Source organism: Elephas maximus, chromosome 7, assembly GCF_024166365.1.
Source record: "Elephas maximus indicus isolate mEleMax1 chromosome 7, mEleMax1 primary haplotype, whole genome shotgun sequence".
Classification (NCBI taxonomy): domain Eukaryota; kingdom Metazoa; phylum Chordata; class Mammalia; order Proboscidea; family Elephantidae; genus Elephas; species Elephas maximus.
In genome coordinates this window covers 104,857,348-104,875,309 of record NC_064825.1, presented here as the reverse complement: position 1 = coordinate 104,875,309, position 17,962 = coordinate 104,857,348, and positions in this window count along the sequence as shown.

Genomic DNA, 17,962 nt, shown 5'->3' with positions numbered 1-17,962 from the left:
GCAAACAAGTAATTAGAAACACACGGGAAAAGAGCAGATTATGAAATAAATGGGGTAACCACATTAACTTGCCATCTGGGAGAAATAAATTGTATGTATTTATACATATATATGTATGATTAGTATTACATATAAAAAATTATGAATAAAAAAATTTTTTTTCTTTTTTTTATAGAAAGTTTTAAAGTAAAAATAAAGGAAGATTTAGTTAATATTCACTTTCATATTAATAAATGAGATTATTTTCTACATTCTAGGAATGGCAAAATCTTTTTAACTAATAGCTTCCATCCCCAAAGGACATATTTCAAAATTTCAAAAATTGGTACTGATAAGATACAGTTGCACGATAAAGACAGAAGCACAACACTACATATACTATTATAAAAAAGTAAATGTACGAATATGAGAAAAACATGGAAAGATACATTTTTTTCTTGGAAACGGGTAACTTTTTTGCTGGTGATGAATATTCAGGAATGAAAAAGATGAGAGATTCCAAAGATGAAAGAAGACCGTGTACATGCACACACAAACACACCCCCCCCAAAAAAACTATCATAAATATCATCAATATTACTCAATACTGCGACCTCTTAAAATAATTCTATTAATGATATCCAGTTATTCTTGATACCTCTATTGACATTTACTTCAATACCTGACGTCATAATTCTGCTGGACCTCCTCTTCACAATACATGGATTTTCTGTTTCTGTGGCCAGACCCTCTGTGTGTGCACTAGATCCCATCCTCTTTGTCCCTGTTCCTCTTGTAGTTGTCTCCTCCAATTCCTACATTAACAATTTTCCTGTCTGTATTTACACAGTATAGTATCATCGTTATTTAAATAATTTATCCTTCGACTCAACTTTTTCAAGCAAGCAACTCAATTCTATGTTCTTTATGAAAACACCTTCCCCTCGCTAAACCTAATGATCCCTATCAGTCCTTTTCTTAACCAACCTATCACTCCTATGAATTGAAGTAATAACCTGCTTTCATAAGCATTATCTTAGGTCCTTGAAGGTCACTCATTCAAGGTTTACAGATTTACATCATTCTCTAATTATTAACAGATTAACAAACAATGCTTACAGAGCACTTCCATTGATCCTACAGGACACTTATTAAGTCTCTGTCCATTAGAATATCCCACAAATTTTTACCCTTGAAATTTGTTTCTAAGAATACTGATGTTAGAGAAGGTGAATGTACTCTAAATCTTTGTACTTTGAAATATTCCCCAAAAAGCATCATAGAATTAAGTCAATCTTCACATATTTTATCAATCAGAAAGAATTTCTAACATGGCTGATTATCAGAGTCACTTAGGAGAACTTTTTTAAAAGAGCTTGACTTTCCAAATCATACTACCGATGTATCCTTACATAATATAAACCTTTCTGAAGACTCATGTATAAAAACACTCCCTGGGTTACCTGCATAATGAAACAGTCATTCAGTTCAAGTTCTGGATTGTGGTGCCTTCTCACTTGTCCTAAAAGATAACAGCTTCATACACTGATGCCATCTCTGTGGACACACACAGTAAGATAGTACACACACCAGCACCAGACCTGGAAATGTTTCTCTGTGGCCAGTTCTTTCTATGCTTCCAGAAGTCTGTCTCATCTTAGTCCTTCAGAAAATTGGTACCTTTTCAACAGATGAGATTTTTATTACAAATGTAAAAATGTCCTCTAACAAAAACGAGTCTGAATATTGATTATAAACAAAGAGAGCCAAAAACACCATTGCTGGCATAATTCATCCTAAAACAAACAAATGTTAAATAAGCAGTATGAGGTTAAAAATAAAAAGTAAATTTTGTGGGAAAGTGAACTGTGAATTGTTTAGAGAAATATTTTGCAGTGGGTGGTTTAGAAGTGAAATAGCTTGTTACCTGATTTTGATTCTCAGGCCTTTATACCGGCCTGACTTCATACAGCATAGTTGAGCTATGGTTTGCCTGAAGGATGAAAAATAATTTCATGTTCATATTTTGTTATGCTTTGAGTCCATCATTTCAATTCCTGTAAAGCCCAGTCCTGTAACTACTCATATAAACAAGTACTCTCTGTGGTAAGGGTAACAGTCTTTGGACACTTATTTGCATTTTGAACTATAATGAATACTGTTGAGTCATTGAATTGGTGCATCTTAATGTGTGACTTTTCTATAATTAAACTCATTGGGACCTTAATCACAATTCTGAGAGTAGGTCCTGCATCTCCAGAGATGCTACAGAATAGTCACCCACATGGAACAGGACTGACAGGACCAGGTCCTTAGAGGAGGAAAATAACAAATGTATAATCCAGGGTCAACTCACCCAAAGGAAAGAGTCCATGTTGGGAAGAGTTTGAATATGTAAAAACGCTCTTGTTTAAATCACGATCTTCAAAATAGGCAACACTGTTGGGTGTGTAAGTTTAAGTTATACCTTGGTAGATTCACTCCAAGAACACCAAGAAAGTTGATTTCAGAAAAAGTCATTTAAAACTCGATTCAAATGCATATAAAGCAGGGTTCTCCCCTACTATGGATTGAATTGTGTTGCCCACAAAAATATGTTGGAGCCTGAATGCTATGCTTGTGAATGTGACTCTATAAACAGGGTCTATGAAGATGTTATCAGTAAGGTTAACATGAGGGTATACTCCAGTGGAGTGGGTCCCACTGGTGTTCTTACAAAAGAGAAGATTCCCAGAGACAGAGAGAGAGAGATGAAGGATTACATGTGATGCTGCAGTAGCAACCCATGAATTCCTGGATCTACTAGATGTTAAGAGATATGAGTAGAACAGATCTCCGTCAAAGCCTCAGAAGGAATCAACACAGCTGACACACTAATGTTGGGCCTCAGCCTCCAGAAACTCTGAGACAATGAATTTCTCTTGGATGAAACAAGCCACTTTGTAGAATTTTGTTATGGTAGCCCTAGGAAACTAATACATCACGCATGCGGTAAGAGTCTTGAGTTTGTCCCAGAAAGGATTTAAAACAGTCAAATTGGTAATATCGGTGATGAACAAGAAATATATGCATACATATAAAATTTGAAGGAATGGCTTGAAAATCTATGCATTCTAAGTCCTTATCATACAGCCCTTTCTGAGGAAAATATTACCAACTGTTTCCTTCTACACAAAGTGCCAAGAAACTGTGTTCTTGCAGGGGGAGGAAATTCCATCACTTGGAAATATGCTTAAAGAGAAGGAAGTATAGTTGAAATTATAGAACTCTGGTTGCCTTCACTGTATTTTCTCCCCACTTCGCCTAAGTATTAGACCTTATATTTACAGAGAAATCAAAAGTCCCAGAATTTAAAAATTATATTTCCCAGCAACCTTTGAAAATTAAGGCAGATGGTCTATAAGATACTAGTTATGTAATTAATTGAGACATGCAGGAAATGAGATGATTTAACTGAAAGCCAAACTCCCTTTTGCTCTTCGCCCTTGATGCTTTTCTAGATCTCAGATAAATTGTCCAAAGCTTCAAAAGCCACCCTGTGACCATGATCATATCATAAGAATGGAAGTCAATGATATCTGAGGTGTGAGTTCTTCTGCTCTGGTCTGTTTTTCAAGATGGCTTAGGCTATTTGGGGCCCTTAGCAATTTCATATTATTTGAAGATTGATTTTTCCATTTCTGTAAAGAAGGCTGTTGGAATTATGAGGGAGATTTCCTTGAATTTAAAAATTTCTTTGGGTAATATTGATATCTTGACAATATTGAGTCTTCCAATCCATGAACATTAAATGTCCTTCCATTTATTTAGGTCATCTTTAATTTCTTTTAGTACTGTTTATCAGCTTTCTGTGTATGAGTCTTTCACTTCCTTGGCTAAAATTATTCCTAGGAATTTTATTCCTTTAGATGCTGTCTTGCTCATCTAGTGCTGCTATAACAGAAATACAAGTGGATGACTTTAACAAAAAGAATTTTCTGATCTCACAGTCCAGTAGGCTAGAAGTTCAAATTTAGGGCACCGGCTCCAAGGGAAGGCTTTCTGTCTCTGTCAGCTCTGGAGGAAGGTCCTTGTGATGCATCAGTGTTCCCTTTGTCTGGGAGCATCTTAGCGCAGGAATTCTGGGTCCAAAGGATGTGCTCTGCTCCTGGCACTGCTTTCTTGGCAGTATGATGTCCGTCTGTCTCTCTTCTTGCCTCTCATTTATATCTCAGAAAAGATTGGTTTAAGATACTACGTCATCTTATAGATCTCATCAATATAACTGCCATTAATCCATCTTATTACATCATAATGATAAGATTTATAACACACAGGGAAATCACATAAAATGGACAATCACACAATACTGAGACTCATGGCCCACCTAAGTTGACAATATTTTTGTGGGTCACAATTCAATCCATGACAGATGCTACTGTAAAGGGGATTTTTTTTTCTTAATTTCATTCTTCAGTACTGATATAAAACACAAGAATTTTGCCCTGAGATAATCTTTAAATCTTAAACCAAAAATATTCCCTGAAGTCTTCTTTGAACCAAAAAAGAGATTATTTTAATCAGTAAATTACCTCTGCTTTGAGTGTTGTACTCTTTTAAAGAATTATCTATGTGATACCTAATTTATAACCAGCAACTCAAACCATTGGATGGGAAACTTAGGCAGCAGTCAGTTAAACGTAATTGTTGTGGAATAATGTGGACAACCATAACTATGGAGAATGGTTGCACACTTTCATTCAAATGTACGTGGAGAAAGTGTTGAACTAGTGTATCTTGGCTCTGTATACTTTCACCAAAAAATTCTTTTTTAAAGAAATAACATTAAATAACAAGAGCTAATAATTGCTGAGCACAAGAAATCAGAGTCCATAAGATTTTGGGGCCAACTTCAGTCAACCTATCCTATATTTCTCTTATAAGACAAAAAAATCAAAGCTCTGCCTTGTTAATGTCACAGTTTTTTTAAATCTTTGTTACTACAGTCCAAAACCATCTTAATTACATTTTAGAATGTCTCTTGAAGGATTCTACAGCATATTCCAGTTCTCCCTAATGTTCCTCAGTTTTGACAGCAATGAAATTTGTTATATACATTGTAACAATTCTTGGATAATTCCCTGTCTAATAAATCCTAAAGGCTAATGGCGAAACATTACATAAGTGGATCTAGTTACCACCAAAAACACCTAGCTTAAATTTTTTAAACATTTCGTACAATTGCATTAGCCAATGCTCATAAGAGTGTGATAAAATTAACAATGTCCTATATTTCTTTCTGAAGAACATTATAGAAATAAATATTTTTAGATTGGATTATAATTATACATACAAATTTCATTTTGGAATTAATAGGAAATATATTCACTACAACTTATACTGAAATAAAATATGTTTATAATCATCTCTTAACATTAAATCCGATTATAAAACTTAGAAACACAAATACCTGTAATTACACTAACAGGAGAAATTACACTCTGCAGAATAAAATGCTGGGTAATTACCATCTGAATCTAAAGTTTATATTAAGCCATAAGACAAATATAGGACGGTGGTACGAGAAGGAAAAGAAAATCTGTGTCTATTCTACTTGTCTCAAAGTGCACATGGAACAGTCACCAAAATAGACAATATCCTAAAACACAAATAAGATGCAATACATTTCAAAGGACTTGTATCATACAGAAATATGTCTGATAATAATAACATTCAACTAGAAAAATTGACAGAAAAAGAACTAAACACTCCTCAATTATTTACAAATTAAACAAAATGGTTCTAAATAAGCTTTGGTCAAGAAGAAATCACAATGGAAATAAATATTTTGAACCATAAGATAATAAAAACAAAACAGTAAAATTAATTGGATGCAGATAAGATAGTACTTAGAAGAAATGTATAACTTTAAAACGAAGTATTAGAAAATAAGAAAGATTAAAGGAAATAAACTAGCTTCCATCTCAAAAAATCAGAAAGGAAAAAGCAAAATAAACCCAGAGAATATTGTACAATGAAAACAGTAAATATAAAACAGAAATCATGGACTCAGAAATTAATTCAAAAATAAAATATATAAATCTAAGAGTTCTTTGATGAGAGTAATAAGCCAGATAAACCCTTAGCAAAATGAATTCAAAAAACTATATGAGAAAAAACAAACTATCAGAATTGGTAGTGAAAAAAGGGTCATCTAGGCAGATTTTGTAGATTCTAAAAGGATATTATAAACAAATTTATGCCAATAATTTTGCCACCTGAGAAGAAGTGGCCTGTCATGAATTGAACTGTATCTCCCAAAAAGTTGTGTCAGCTTGGCTAGGCCATGATTCCCAGTACTGTGTGATTGTCCACCATTTTGTCATCTGATGTGATTTTCCTATGTGTTGTAAATCCTATCTCTATGATGTTAATGAGGAGGGATTAGTAGCAGTTATGTTAATGAGGCAGGACTCAGTCTATAAGGTTAGGTTGTGTCTTAAGTCAATTTGTTTTGAAATATAACAGAGAGAAGCAAACAGAGAGGCATGGGGATATAATACCAACAAGAAAGAAGCACCAAGAGCATAGCACATCCTTTGGACCATGGATCCATGTGCTCAGAAGCTCCTCAACCAGGGAAGTTGTCAACAAGGACCTTCCCCCAGAGCCGACAGAGAGAAAAAGTGTTCCCCTGGATCTGGCACCCTAAATTTGGACTTCTACTCTACTGTGAGAAAATTAATTTATTTTTGTTAAAGTCATCCACTTGTGATATTTTTGTTGTAGCAGCAGCAGATAACTAAGACTTGGACCAAATCTTTTGAAAAACACAACTTTCTTAACACACACACACAAAATTAAATATTTGCATAACATCATACCAGTTAAATGAATTGATTCTTTAAATAGGATATTCCCCCTAAAAAATAAAATCCATTCACATGTACCTTTATCAATTAATTCCATTTAGCATTTAGGGAAGAAATATTACTAATCTTACACAAATACTTTGGGTACAGGACAAAATTAAAACACTTTGAAACTCATTTTATACATCCAGTGTAACCCTTGGGGGGGAAAAAAAAACCTTGAGCACAGGTGAAACAAAAGTATTACAAGATTTTTAAAAAACGCATCACATAAAGGCAAAATTTCTTAACTATTATTTAGTAATTCAAATACAGCTAAGTATTTAAAAAAACTAATATGAAAAAGTAGAAATTATTATAGGAATAAAAGTTTAAAATTTGGTACAAATTGATGTAAATCAACTGACTACAGGAAGCATCATAACCTTCTGCTTGACACTCTTTTGAAAAGTAGTGTCTATTTTAGTTACCTTGCCATCGTTTTTATGTTGGGTGTGTGGAAAAGACAAAATGACTCCAGCTCTCATATCTTTCAGTACAGAGAAGCAATAGTTGAGAAGCTGTGCAAAACAAACAGCACTCAAAGAGCCTCATCTACAGTACTTATGGATTTAGAAGTTGAAGTCCTGCATGTCAAGCTGATGTCACAGTGGGATAAGATGTTGGTGAAAAGGATGTGTGTACCTTGCACGTTTAGTATGTGTATTATTGTGACCAGAGGCAAAGTGAAACAAAATGTGTTTCTAAAGGTGGACACAACATCTTCCTTGCCATGTTTTTACCCATGTTACGTTACCACAACTCAAAGACATAGAGCCAATTTCTTCAAGATTTTCGATCTGGACAAGTCTACGGTTGCTCTGACCAATAAAATATGACAGAAGTAATATTGGGCCAGTTGTGGGGATAGCACTTACCTACCCTGGCAGCTTCTGCCTTCTCCCTCTGAGAACCCTAAGCTGCCATTTTAGAAGTCTAACAAGCTCACTGGAGAGAACATATCTTCAAATCTCTGCATGGAGAGGCAGTGGAGCCCAACAAATCTACCTCTGCCAGGGCACCATTCATATGAATAAAGTCACCTTGAACCCACCGTGAGTCCAGCCCTTAGCAGAATATCAGAGAATGAACTAACTCTATGTCATGTGGAGAAAAATTGCCTAGTCAAGTTCTGCCTAAATTTCTAACCTCAAAAATAAGTTATTGTACCAAAATATGTGTTTTTTTTAAGCCACTAAGTTTTAGGATAGTTGCTTATGCCTCAGTGCATGACTGGAATAGTAGTGATTCTAAAATGCGTATTAAAATGAAAAGATTCTACAACTAAAATAACCTTGAAAATAAAAGTGGTAGGATAATACTACATGGTTTTAGGATTTACTACATAACAAATGTAACTAATACTCTGTGTTGCTGGTGAAAGATTAGGTAAATAGTTAAAATAGAACACAGATTCTAGAAATAGAACCACACATATATGCTAACATGTTTTCAACAAAGTTTCCATTCCATTCAATAGGGAAGAGAAAGAATTATAAGGAAGTGGTATTTAAACAACTGATACCCACATTAAAAAATTAATCACGTGACCCAGCCAACATGGCACCCTAGACAGAGGCACCATGCCATCTCTCTGCAGCAAAGACCTGAAAAATAAGATAAAACAGATACAAATACCAATCCTAGAAATCTAACCGTTAAATGAAAGGATAAAAAACTAGATTGAATACTGAATGGAAGACAAAATTGAAAGGAAACAGAGAAGGAGAAGACATATGGAGAGGATGTCCCCTGCCCACTAACATGGCACAACATCACCATCTTGAAGCAGAGCCAGCAAGGACCACAGACATGGAGTACAGAATGACAACTTCAAAGAGCTCCCAACAGGGGACAGAGCACCTTGTAACCAGAAAAACATGCTTTCTCAACCCTCACACTTCTGCCACATACACCAACTCCCCCACTCCCCTCTGTCCCCTGGCGACCTGCTGTGGCTAGAGTATCCAACACTCTTAGACCCACCCCCACAGTGGATCCACACTGCCCTGCCCCTCCTGCCACTGGACAAGCTGCTGAATGGAGGAAAGTGAACCTGTCTGGCTCTCCCTCCCCTCTGGCAAGGGGCTGTGAACATTTGACACCACTGGACCACTATCAGAAGGCAGGCAGTGACCCCCCAGTCCACCTTCAGCCACCTCGCCAAGCCAGCATACAGCAATGAGGGTTCACCCTGCCTGCTACTGCCCTGCCCATCCGGACAAGACGGTGAGACCTACCGTGCACACAAGTGAGCAAGCAGCAAAGGATGCCCAGGTTGCCCGCACTGACATATCAAAAGAAAACAAAAAGCAGGATGAAACAAGAGAATATACTATCAATAAATAAAGAAAATAATACATTAATGTCTCAGAGACAGCAGACAATATCCATATAAATATATAAAAAACCAGGACAAGATGGCTCTAGCAAGTGACCAAAATAAAAAATCAGATGGCCTTCTGGTAGAAGAAAAGGCAATGGAACTACTTGATAATTCAAAAGTCTAGTATTTATGGCTCTCCAAGACATAAGGAAAGATATCAAGGAAAACACAAACAAAAACAAGGAAAAAATATACAAAATTATGAAAAAAAAAAATCAGTGAAACACAAAAAAAGCAATAAAAGAAATAAGGAAAATAATAGAAGAAAAAAGTGAAAATAAATGAACTAATAGAAATCATACAAAAACAGCAAATAGAAGTGTAAAATATAAATAAAATTTCAGAAAAGGACAACTCAATAGCAGGTATTAGGAACATATTTGAAACAAGGAAAGGCAAAATTAAAGACAAATTCAAGGATACCACTTGGACAAAAAATCAAAGACATGAATGAAGAAAATCTAAGACTTATGTGGGACACAATCAATAGCAAAAATGTGCATGTCATCAGAGTCCTAGAACAGTAGAAGAAAGGAAAAACATAGAGAGGATTTAAAAGATATGCTGGGAGAAAACCTCCAAAATTCCATGAAAGAAGAAAAGCTGATCATCTAAGATGCACAGTGAATTCCACATAGGATAGAACCCAAGAGAAAATCACCAAGATATCATAATCGCACTTGCTAAAATCAAAGATAAAAAAAAAAAAACCTCAAGACAAACGAAAAGTCATGCACAAAGGGGAAACAATAAGACTAAGCTTTGATTACTTGGCGGAAACTATCCAGGCAAACCATTGGCCTACCTGACAAAAAAAAAAAAGAGGAGAGGAAACAATCCAATAAGATGAGATGAAGGAAAACACGACAGACCTAATCGAAAGAAGAAGGATCCTAACAAAATACTCTGAAACCCTAGTGGTGTACTGGTTAAGTACTACGTCTGCTAACCAAAAGGTCGGCAGTTCAAATCTACCAGGCACTCCTCAGAAACTCTATGAGACAGTTCTACTCAGTCCTACAGGGTCGCTATGAGTCGGAATTGACTTGACGGCAATGGGTTTATGGGTAAAAAAATACTAAGAAAAATTGTGGTCCGACAAACATGAGAACCTAGGAGAAATGGACAAATTTCTAGAAACATTGTTGTTGTTGCTGGGTGCCGTCCAGTCGGTCCCGGCTCATAGTGACCCTAGGCACAACAAAACAAAACGCGCCTGGCCCTGAGCCATACTTACACTCGTTATGCTTGAGCTCATTGTTGCAGCCACTGTGTCAGTCCACCTCATTAAGGGTCTTCCTCTTTTCCGCTGACCCTGTACTCTGCCAAGCATGATGTCCGTCTCCAGAGACTGATCTCTCCTGACAACATGTCCAAAGTATTTAAGAGGCAGTATCACCATCTTTGCCTCCAAGGAGCATTCTGGCTGTACTTCTTCTAACACAGATTTGTTCATTCTTTTGGCAGTCCATGGTATATTCAATATTCTTCATGAGCACCACAATTCAAAGGTGTCAATTCTTCTTTGGTCTGCCTTATTCACTGTTCAGCTTTCACATGCATATGATGCAATTGAAAATACCATGGCTTGGGTCAAGCACACCTTAGTCTTCGAGGTGACATCTTTGCTCTTCAACACTCTAAAGAGGTCCTTTGCAGCAGATTTACCCAATGCAATGTGCTGGAAGTGCTCACTCGTCTATGCCAAGAAATATGGAAGACAGCTTCCTGGCCAACTGACTGGAAGAGATCCATATTTATGCCTATTCCCAAGAAAGGTGACCCAACTGAATGTGGAAATTACAGAACAATATCATTAATATCACATGGAAGCAACATTTTGCTGAAGATCATTCAGCAAGGAACTGCCAGAAATTCAGGCCGGTTTCAGAAGAGGACGTGGAACCAGGGATATCATTGCTGATGACAGATGGATCCTGGCTGAAAGTAGAGAATACCAGAAAGATGTTTACCTGTGTTTTATTGACTATGCAAAGGCGTTCGACTGTGTGGATCATAACAAACTATGGATAACACTGTGAAGAATGGGAATTCCAGAGCACTTAAGTGTGCTCCTGAGGAGCCTTTACATAGATCAAGAGGCAGTTATTCAGACAGAACAAGGGGATACTGATTGGTTTAAAGTTAGGAAAGGTGTGTGCCAGGGTTGTATTCTTTCACAATACCTATTCAATCTGTATGCCAGGCAAATAATCCAAGAAGCTGGACTATATGAAGACGAACGGGGCATCAGGATTGGAGGAAGACTCATTAACAACCTGAGTTATGCATATGACACAACCTTGCTTGCTGAAAGTGAAAAGGAATTACAGTACTTACTGATGAAGATCAAAGACCACAGCCTTCAGTATGTGTTGCACCTCAACATAAAGAAAACAAAAATCCTCACAATTGGACCAATGAGCAATGTCATGATAAATGGAGAAAAGATTGAAGTTGTCAAGGAATTCATTTTACTTGGATCCACAATTAACACCCATGAAAGCAGCAGTCAAGAAATGGAAAAAAAAAACCATTGCATTCAGCAAATCTGGTGCAAAAGACCTCTTCAATGTGTTGAAAAGCAAAAATGTCACCTTGAAGACTAAGGAGTGCCTGACCCAAGTCATGGTGTTTTCAATCTCCTTGTATGCATGAGAAAGCTGGGCAATGAATAAGGAAGTCTGAGCAAGAACTGACACTTTTGAAGTTGGTGTTGGCAAAGAACGTTGAATATACTGTGGACTGCCAGAAGAACGAACCAATCTGTCCTGGAAAGAGTACAACCAGAATGCTCTTAGTAGCAAAGACAGCGAGATTATATCTCACATAATTTGAACGTATTATTGGGAAGGATTGTTCCCTGAAGGACATCATGCTTGGTAAAGTAGAGGGTCAGTGAAAAAGAAGAAGACCCTCAATGGGATGGATTGACACAGTGGCTGTAACTATGGGCTTAAGCATAACAATGATTATGAGGACCGTGCAGGATCGGGCAATGTTTCTTTCTATTGTACATAGGATCCCTATGAATTTAAGCCAACTAGATGGCACCTAACAACAAAAATGTACAAAACCAACAACCAATGTCATTCTCAATGGAGAGAGGCTGAAAGCATTCACCCTGAGAATGGGATCCGGACAATGATCTGCTTTATTAGTACTCTTATTTAACATATTCCTGGAAGTAGCCTCGGGCAACAAGGTAATAGAAAGAAATAAGGGCACTCAAATTGGAAAGGGAGAAATAAAACTATCCCTATTTACAGATGATATGATCCTACACATAGAAAACCCCAAATATTCCACATACACACACACACACAAATTATTGGAACTAATACAAAGGTTTAGTAGAGAAGTGGGATACAAGATCGACCTACAAAAATCATTTGGATTTGTATACACCAACAAAAACAGCTTTGTAAAGGAAATCAGGAAAACAATACCATTTATAATAGCCCCTAAAAAGATAAAATACTTAGGAATAAATCTAACCAGGGACAAAGTCCTATACAAAGAAAAATACAAAACACTATAGCAAGAAGCCAAAAGAGACCTACATAAATGGAAAAAACATACCATGCTGATGAATAGGAGGAGTCAACATTGGAAAATGTCAATGTTGCCAAAGAGATCTACAGATACAATGCAATCCAAACCCAAATACCAACAGCATTCTTTAACAAGATGGATAAACAAATCACTTTAAATGGAAAAGAAAGAGGCCTGGATAAAAAAGGCATTATTGAAGAAAAAGAACAAAGTAGGAAGACCTCACACTACCTGATATGAGAACTTACTCTATAGCCATGGTAGTGAAAACAGCCTTGTGCTGGTAAAATGACGAACACATAGACCATTGGAACACAATCAAGAAAGCAGAAGTAAATCAATCCACCAATTGTTGGCTGATCTTTGAGAAAGGACTAGGGTCCATTAAATGAGAAAAAGTCTTTTCAAAACATAGTGCTGGCAAATCTGGATGTCCATTTGTAAAAAAATGAAACAGGACCCATACTGCACACCATACACAAAAATTAACTCAAAATGGATCACAGACATAAATATAAAAAGTTAAATGATAAAGATGATGGAAGAAAAAATAGGGGAATGCTAGGGACCCTATTATATGGCATAAATACAATGCAAATAGTAACTAACAATGCTCACACACCATAAAATGAGTTAGATAACTGGGATCTTCTAAAAATTAAACAAATATGCTCATCAAAAGACTTCACCAAAGGAGTAAAATGAGAACACTCAGACAGGGAAAAAAAAATTTTGGGTTATGTTATATCAGATATATCCAGAAGACTGCCTCTTGCTCTCTCTATATATATTCCACATGAGCACAATTAAGCATTCTGAATTTTCCATTCTCCTTAATGTTACCTGTAATTTGTATGGACACTTTGGCGTAGACAGTAAACACAGTAAACATCTTTCTGGTATTCTCTACATTCAACCCAGATTCATCTGTCATCAGCAATATCCTTTGTTCCCCATCTTCAGAATCCTGCTTGAATTTCTGGAAGTTCCCAGTCAGTGGACTGCAGTAACTGCTTTTGAATAATCTTCAACAAAATTTTACTTCTGGGTGATATTAATGATATTCTTTCATAATTTCTGCGTTGTGTTGGATCACCTTTCTTTTAAATGAGTACAAATATGGATCTCTTCTAGTTGGTTGGCCAGACAGCTGTCTTCCAAATTTCTTGGCATAAACAAGTGAGCATTTCCAGCAGTGTATCAATTTGTTGAAACATCTCGACTGGTATTCTGTCAATTCCTGGAGCCTCGTTTTTAACCAATGCCTTCAGTGCAACTTGGATCTCTTCCTTTAGTACCATTGATTACCGATCATATGCTACCGCCTGAAAAGGTTGAATGTTGACAAATTCTTTTTGATACAGTAACTTTGTGTATTGCTTCCATTTCTTTTGACGGTTCCTGAATCATTTAATATTTTCTCCATAGAATTCTTAAATATTGCAACTGAAGTCTTGAATTTTTCTTTAGTTCTTTCAGCTTGAAAAGTGATAAGCCTGTTCTTCCCTTTTGTTTTTCTATCTCTAGGTCTTTGTACATTTCATGATACTTTACTTTGTCTTCTCAAGCTGGCCTTTGAAATTGTCTGTTCAACTCTTCATCATTCATTAGCCATTAGAGAAATGCAGATGAAAACTACAATGAGAAATTATGTCACCCTGACATTACTGGAACTAATAAAAATAAAAACAGAAAATAACAAAAGTTGGAGAGATTGTGGGGAGATTGGATCTCTTATGCATTACTGGGGGGAAATGTAAAATATGGTGCCTCCTTGAAATTCTAGAAATAAAATACCATACAATCTAGTAAGCCCATTCTGAGGAATATATCCTAGAGAAATAAGAACTGTGACAAGAATAGACATATGCACACTCATGTTCATTGCAGCATTATTCGTAACAGAAAAAAATGGAAGCAACCTATGTGCCCATTGGCAGATGAATGGATAAACAAATTATGGTACATACACACATTAGAATTCTACATAATAATAAAGAACAATGATAAATCCTCAAAACATCTCAGAACATGGATGAATGTGGAGCACATTATGCTTAGGGAAATTAGTCAATCAAAAAAGGATGAATACTGTATGAGACCACCCAAGAAAATGTTTATACACATACAAAAAAAACCAATCTGATGATTACGAAGGAGGAGAGGGATGTGTTGGGAGAACCACTAACTAGACAGTAGACAAGTGTTAACTTTGGTAACGGGGAAGACAACACACAATATAAGGGAAGTTGGTATATCTTGACTAAGGCAAAGTCTTAGAAGCTTCCTACAGAAACCCAAACACCTTGAGGAACAGAGTTACTGGTGTTGAGGGCTGGGGGCCATGGTCTCTGGGAACATGTGGCACAATTGGCATAACATAGCTCATAAACGAAAGGTTTTAAATCCTGCTTTGCTGAGTAGTGGCACCTGGGGTCTTAAAATCTTGTGAGCGCCCTCTAAGATACATTTGCTGATCCCATCCTGTGTGGAGCAAAGGAGAATGAAGAAAATCAAACACTTAAGGACAATATTAGTCCAAAGAACTGATGAACCGCAGCCTCTATCAGCCTGATCCCAGAATAATTAGCTGGTCCCTGGCTACCGCTACTGCCTGCTCTGACAAGGATCACAATAGAGGATCCCAGACAGAGCGGGAGAAAAAAGTAGAGCAAAATTCAAATTCACAAAAAAGACCAGACTTACTGGTCTGACAGAGATTTGAGGAACACCCAAGACTATGGCCCCTAGACACTCTGCTAACTCAGAACTGAAGCCAATCCTGAAGTCCATGTTTCAGCCAAGTTTTAGACACACTTATAAAACAAACAGTAACACATGTGAGGAACATGTTTCTTAGTTCAGTCAATTGCATGCGACTAAATGGGTAACCCTCCCCCCCCCCCGGCCTAAAAGCAAAGATAAGAAGGCAGGAAGGGACAAGAAAAGTGTAGGAATGGACAAAGGGTACCAGGGGTTTAATGGGGAAGAAGGAGAGGGTTGACTCTTCATGGGAATTACAACCAAGGACACAAAACAGTTTATGTATAAAATTTGAGTGAGGAAATAATTCATGCTGTCAACTTTCAGCTAAAGCACAGTAAAATTTAAAAAGATTTAATCACATGTAAACAGATATAGCATCGTTTGTGGTAGACACAGACCTGAGTATGGTAGATACAGATATCTGAATGGTCGGATACAGATCTGTCTGTGGCTAGACACAGACTTATGGTTTGTCAGACTTAGACCGTTATGTGTTCACATATTGACTCATGTGTGATCAGATATAGACCCCTGTGTGGTCAGATACAGACACTTGCGTGTTTATATATAGACCCACGTGTGACCTTAGACCCATGCGTAGACAGATACAAGTCTATGTGTGTTTGGTACAGACTTGCGCCTTTGACTTTGAGGATTGTGCAGTAACTCATGCAGCAAAAGACACTGAATCCTTTCAGATCAACTCATTGAAAATGTGAATCAAATGTAAATAAGAGAATTCTCTTTGTAAATCAGAAAACAGAAAGACAAGTTGTGTGTACACTCTGTGGAACTAACTACAAATTTTATTGAGATTTTTAAAGCAAGCCTATACAATATGCTTCTTATTCAGGATGAGAAATTCAGATTACTAGGATATACCCTTTTTTACAATAGAAGTATTTCAAGACATTAGGAATTTCTGAGCCTTATAAAATGACTTTAAGATTTATCAGGAAAAATTAATATTTGGGAATTGCATAAAAATGTTTTAAATGAGTGAGTAATAGGGGAGATTATCCCACCAGATAATATAAATACACATTAAAAATCTTTGATAACTGACATAGTGTGTTAGTGGTAGAGAGTTGAAAAAAAAAAAGTAGAAGAAATGGTGAAAAGACTGAATGAACACAAATAATTTACAAAGGTTATGGAGGAAAATCTATGTCCCAGACACTGTGAAAGAAAAAGAAAGCACAAAGACAACTAAGGAATAACCCTGCCTTCTGCTGACTTATACACTATGAACATAGACAACAGACCAAGATTTTTGTATACCACTCCATATAGCTATGCAAATTTGAAAATTAACTAAATTTCCAGAAGTGGAGAACTTAGTTATGCTAACTCCGGTTCAACCAAATCTCAATATTATTTGGTAAATAATGGTATTTTTTTTTTTTTTTTAGGAAGAGTTTGAGATGATATAAGAAATATCCTTGTAATGATATTAGGAATAAAAATAAGGTTGCAAAGTGACATACACTGTGTGTTTTTCCAGTGAAAAAGGCCCTGTCTTCCGTGCCCTTAACCCTTCATGAAACCAAACTAATACGGAAGGCAGGGACCATAAGCTTCTTTGATCATATGTTCCTACAATATTGGGGATAGGTAATATTTTATTTTAAACCTGATTCAGAGAGAGAAAGGTTCATAAAGATTTTATGATTGAGACCTTTGTGAAACAGAACAGTATATTCTGATCCCTGTATTACCTAATAATCTGCATTCCCTTAGTAATGGAGGTGAGAATGGAGACAGCAGGAATTGTCAACATGTTTTCTGACATTGAAATCATGTAAAATAATCCAGTGTCAATTTCTGTATTTTATATTTGAAACTCATTGATTATGTTTTTTTTCTACTTTTATGTATGAAAGGCAGGGCCTTTGTCCCCATTAGAAAGTCATGAGGCACTATAAACAAGAAGGAGATGGGGATATTAAAAATAATAAAGCTATCATCGGCTACTTTAAACTCTCAGGGGCGATGAATGGATCATCTTTAGAAAAATATAATGTGAAACAAAGCTGCTCCACTTAAGGAAATGAGATGATTTCCCATTTGGGAAAAAAAGTAAGATTTAGTCATTTATCTGCCTATCTGCCTTGTTCATTTTGATTCTTTTTGTATATTTAACCTTCTTATGATTATTATGAATAATAGCAGGTTTCTAGGGTGGTAAATGGCTACATGCTTAACTAGTAACAAAAATCAGTTCAAGCACAATCAGAGGTGCCTCAGGAAAAAGTTCTGGAGATCTCTGTCTGAAAGTTCAGAGCCATGAAAACTCAGAGGGGTGCAGTTCTACTATATAATACATGGGGTCACCATAAGTCAAAATTGACCCAATGTAACTCAATGATTAATGTTAGAACTCTGA